The sequence below is a fragment of the Oncorhynchus mykiss genome, chromosome 1 (assembly GCF_013265735.2).
Source record: "Oncorhynchus mykiss isolate Arlee chromosome 1, USDA_OmykA_1.1, whole genome shotgun sequence".
Classification (NCBI taxonomy): domain Eukaryota; kingdom Metazoa; phylum Chordata; class Actinopteri; order Salmoniformes; family Salmonidae; genus Oncorhynchus; species Oncorhynchus mykiss.
Genome location: NC_048565.1, coordinates 88,779,096 through 88,784,464, shown reverse-complemented (window position 1 = coordinate 88,784,464; position 5,369 = coordinate 88,779,096). Strand labels below are relative to the sequence as shown.

Genomic DNA, 5,369 nt, shown 5'->3' with positions numbered 1-5,369 from the left:
GAAAAAGAGGGGGGAGAGAGAGAGAGGCAGAGAGCGGGAGAGAGAGAGGGGGGGAGGAAGAGAGAGAGAGAGAGAGAGAGTGAGAGAGGGAGAGGGAGGGAGAGAGAGAGAAAGAAGCAGGGAGAGAGAGGGGGGAGAGAGAGAGGGAGGGAGAAAAAGAGGGGGGAGAGAGAGAGAGGCAGAGAGTGGGAGAGAGAGAGGGGGGGAGGAAGAGAGAGAGAGAGAGAGAGAGAGTGAGAGAGAGAGGGAGAGGGAGGGAGAGAGAGAGGGGGGGAGGAAGAGAGAGAGAGAGTGAGAGAGAGAGAGGGAGAGGGAGGGAGAGAGAGAGAAAGAAGCAGGGAGAGAGAGGGGGGAGAGAGAGAGGGAGGGAGAGAAAGAGGGGGGAGAGAGAGAGAGGCAGAGAGCGGGAGAGAGAGAGGGGGGAGGAAGAGAGAGAGAGAGAGAGAGAGAGAGAGAAAGAAACAGGGAGAGAGAGGGGGGGAAAGAGGGAGAGAGAGAGAGAGGGGGGGGAGAGGCAGAGAGAGATGTTAAGGCTATAGGGTTTGATGGGTTAGATCTGATAAACACCAGATGTGTGTTTTAAATACGCAGCCCCCGAGGTTGCCCCGGTCGTCGTGGTGACTGGTGTGTGGATTGACACCAAGGCTCCAAATTGTCACAGGCCCCTTTCCAGCATCTCAGCAAATGGTGCATGTCAGGGAAGGTCTGGAGTGTTTACCACTGCTCTGGTTCTCACAGGGATCTAATTTAACCACAGGAATGGAAGAATAAGGCTCTCATAGGAGTGTAAATCATGTTGTTGTATTGTATTGTTGTATGTTTTAATTCTGTCATGTATTGATTGCTGCTGCCTTCTTGGCCAGGTCTCCCTTGAAAAAGAGACTCTGGGTCTCAATTGGCTTTTCCTGGTTAAATAAAGGTCAAGCAAATAAAAATGAAATGAGTGCTGTATAATATGATTGATGAGTTCACTTCAACTCACTAGGCTGTGGAGTCTTCAACTCATGTGTTGTGGTTCTGTGATGGCAAGACGATGAACAAGGCATCTGTAAGACTTCTCCTTTCTTTTTAATTCTATTTAACTAGACAAGTCAGTTAAGAACATATTCTTATTTTCAATGACGGCCTAGGAACAGTGGGTTAACTGCCTTGTTCAGGGGCAGAACTACAGATGTGTACCTTGTCAGCTCGGGGATTCAAACTTGCAACCTTCCGGTTACTAGTCCATTGCACTAGGCAACCCTGCCGCCGTCACCTTCTCCTCCGCTCCTCCTGGTCTATCCCCAGCTCCTGCGACACACAGCAGATTTTTCACTGCTAAGATGGAGCGAGTCTATTGTCTGCTGGCATTAATGATGCCGTGGAAACCGTAGAGCATACAAGCACACACATACACACACACACACACACTCACAGAGGAGTTGCTGTGTTTTATGAGCCATTAAAACTTTATTCATCCCTGCACTGAGGCAGTCTTTGGCCAGGGGTCGCCCTGCTTTAAATAAACTCTCTTCATTCCTACACACACACACACGTGCACGTGCGCACACACACAGCCCCCAATATCAGCATTCAGAAACGGCCCCTGGGACTTAACAGACTGTTTATTGTTTGATGTTTAACTTCAAGTTCATCATCTCTCTGTTTGTCTATGAGTCTGAGTACTAGTGGAGAGTTATGTCACTGTGTGTGTGTGTGTGTGCGTGCGTGCGTGCGTGTGTGTGCGTGTGCGTGTGTGTGTGTGTGTGTACGCGTACGTGCGTGCATGTGTGTAAATTTACCGTGAATATGGTCTCCACGAATGGGGAAACATTTCCTTCCTCTCCTCCATCCCCTCTCCCTCCTTTCCTCCATCTCTCCATCCCCTCTCCCTCATCTCTCCATCCTTCCATCCCCTCTCCCTCCTTTCCTCCATCTCTCCATCCCCTCTCCCTCATCTCTCCATCCTTCCATCCCCTTTCCCTCCTTTCCTCCATCTCTCCATCCCCTCTCCCTCATCTCTCCATCTCTCCATCCCCTCTCCCTCCTCTTCTCCATCTCTCCATCCCCCCTCCTCTTCTCTTCTCTCCACATACCTAACTTTAATATTTAAAAGTTCACTGCCCTGCCTCATACTACACCATGGCCAGGCTGGGCTGGAGGCTGGCTGCAGGGACACTAGTATCCAGTCTGGAGGGTTGGCTCGCATGTTATGTTACAGCTGACCCTCATCTCAACTCTAACCCCTGACCCCTGGAGCTATCTGTCATGACAGGACAGGACAGTGGGCTGCTGGTTAACTCAACATGGAGACTGAGAGGGAGAGAGTGAGAGAGAGAGGGGGGGGGACAGGGACAGGGCACCAAAACAGCAGACAGAGGTCTCATTTATCCTCCTCTCACTGTGTCCTTTTCTATTTTTTCTCTCCATCCCTCCTTCACTCCTCTTTTGTTTTCACAGCAGTGAAGAAACGGTTGCCTTTTTCCCCCCTTTCTCCTCCTTTTATTTTCTCCCCTTCTTTTCATGGTGGTGGCAGGCGCACTTTGGCCATCCCAGGTACTGGCTGGAAACAGTGAGGATTCTGGGAGATGGTGAGATGAGGCTTTAATGAGAATGAGGCCTTCCCAGCTGGAGAGAAAAATATATGCAAATGAGATGTGTGAGCCAAGAGGACACCGGGATGAAGAACGTGTGGCAAACAGCAAGGGGCGAACTCCAGCTGACTACGGTCGCCTCCAAGGAGAGGAAGACGATCTGACGAATGGTAACAAAAGCATTCTCTTCGCTAGCTCTTCGCTCCTAACTCACAAGTGTAGCAAATGCCGCTTAGTGGCTATTGTTATTTTTATACCTTTGGAATGGAACATTCCATGAAGCCTTTACTTGGTTGGCACATATGAAGGACGGGGGACATGGGGTTTCTGTTACGATGATGCTATAGGATCGATTGTGATTCATTTTTATTTGTTAGAGTGGTTGACGTTATGGTGTTACTATTTGAAGTCATGGTTATTTGTGATTATTTGTAAAAAGTAATGATGTGTATTTTGCTTGCAAATAGTGAGCAATGTGATAGGTGATATTTAGTTAACAACTGTAATTCGTCACGTTTTATAATTGGTGTATTTCTGAACGTACATGTATTGATATTAGAAAACTTCGCTACATTATATTAAATACAATGCAGTTGGAAAAACAAGTATTTGAATTCAATATAATTATTTGGACAATTGTGCGTTTAAAATTAACAGCCCGTTTATCAATCTCATTTGATGAAAAATAGTAGATCAGCAAAATTAAAATCTCGATTTTATAAAAATAAATTCATGAGCTTTGTTTTTCTAGTGCTTTATACAATTGAAATAAATCAACATTTTAGTAACGTGGTCAAAAAAAAAACTATTACAATTCAATCATGTAATTATTTACAGCGTTTCTTGGACTAGAATAAAAAAAAACTAAAACCGCTCAAATGAGTCCTTCCTATAGCTGCCTTTACTTGATCATATAAACATTTCATCCCAAATGTACAATTAAACCTTTTACAGCTGCAATTATCCCAGGATACTATTTCACGCTCGTGCTTCTCTGCCATGGAATCTTAAAATGCCTTGTCGATTTTCGGGTTCATTCTTTTTATAATTTATATATTTTTTTTTATTGATGCTGTGGTCTTCACACGTTAATGTACTTTTTTATTTTTAAATGTGTGATTCCCCAATATAATCTATTTTAATATGTACAATATTTCAATTGTAGAAATGTTTCAGTAAAGTATTTCACTGAATCTTTGACCTAAATTTATTGTATTAAAATCTTACTTTTCAATATGGATGATATGTTCTGTGTGAATCTACATTTCATTTCAACTGATGTAGACACGTATTGCTTTGTTTTTTAACATTTAAAAAAAATGATTTCTAAAATGATTCCAATATTTAAACAAGCTTTAACGCGTCCATTTTGAATCCTGACCTTTCCTATGTACGTACATTAAAAACACACATGCATATAGCCTGCAATTAACCTCTACATGAAGCTGTAATGTACCTGTTGCAAATCGCACGAATTCATCTAATGTGTGAGCGTTCATTAACTGCTATAACAAATGATCAGGCACACGTCGTATCGAACGTACTGTGTATGCAGATAGCTTGTGTTTCTAGGTTTTGATTTTGTGCGACATACAGTCTTCCCGGCATTTGTACCCTATCCCGTGTTTACTACTGTAGCAAGCCTTGTCTGCTGTTGCTCGGAGCATCTCGACGGCCCGGGCTGGAATTATGCACTGTTAACTGGGCTGTCTAATTTGACTGTTGTTAAAAGGAGTCGAGGCGACGGACAAGGCACGAAATCTCGAGTGTGCTTCGAGCGTTGACTGGTAATCACCGAACTGCCTCGTTGTGCGACGTGCGACAATCGGACGCCCGCGCGCCCGACGCGAGTAGAATCCTCTTTTCTCCGGTTCTCAGCCTCGTCGCCTGTCATGCCTCCAGGGCCGCAAGACATAAACAAGGAAACGGGGAAGGAAAATCCATTCAGTATTAGTGAGAAAATTAGAGTGACACCTGATGTTGTCGACTTTGACACGTGTTAATTGCTGCTCAGCTCTCCTCATTAAGAACGAGGAGAATTATTTTAGTGCTTCGGGGCCAATGCAGTGTTTTCTTATCTGTCTGTGTGTGAGGAAGGCAGCTAGTTACTCAGTGTTCAGCGATGCGCGCCGATGGAGGAATACACATTTCGTGGGTAATATAAAATATGTCAAATTAAAACGGATGGGCTCAAACATATGAAACAATAGTCTACCATGAAGTTTTTTATTCATGTTTATCCTACAAAAAAAAAATATATGTAAAAGTTTGTATCCATCAAATGTCCTATCAATATCCTATCACAAAGCAATATATTTGAAAGCAAAATGTCGCATGCATAGTTCAATAGTAGCACATTGGCAACACTCATGTGAATGTCTGGCTGAATTTCAAGACAGTATTGCGTTTTTAGTTTTGTGACATTTGTTAAATATTGATTTCCTCAAATCAAATCATTATTAGGTATTTTATTTTCAAAAAAAGTATTGCCAATATTTAAGACTGTTCAATATTTAAATAATATATAGGCTACATTTATAACAACCAATGTAATCTTCTTATGATTATTAAAGTCTATTTAGAACAACAGCTAGACTGATAGATCACTATTATCTCAAAATTACTGCTATACCCAACACTTATATTCACATACAAATGATAGAGGTGATCAACTACACCTTTTAATGTAATATTCTATTTCTCACATGATAGCAGTCTTATCTGGATGGTCAGGTATGTTCCTTTCACCCCATGGTTTCAACATCCCACCACAACTAATATACATTACCTCCTCTC

General features: G+C 43.0%; 1 long non-coding RNA gene across 1 annotated transcript in view; it reads left to right on the top strand.

Annotated features, from left to right (window-relative positions):
* Positions 1 to 2,345: 2,345 nt before the first annotated feature.
* LOC118966065 overlaps positions 2,346 to 5,369 on the top strand; it is a 3,803-nt gene continuing 779 nt past the window's right edge. Inside the window, exon 1 of the long non-coding RNA XR_005053273.1 lies at positions 2,346 to 2,743. This is a non-coding gene — a long non-coding RNA (uncharacterized LOC118966065). The remainder of the gene's footprint in view (positions 2,744 to 5,369) is intronic.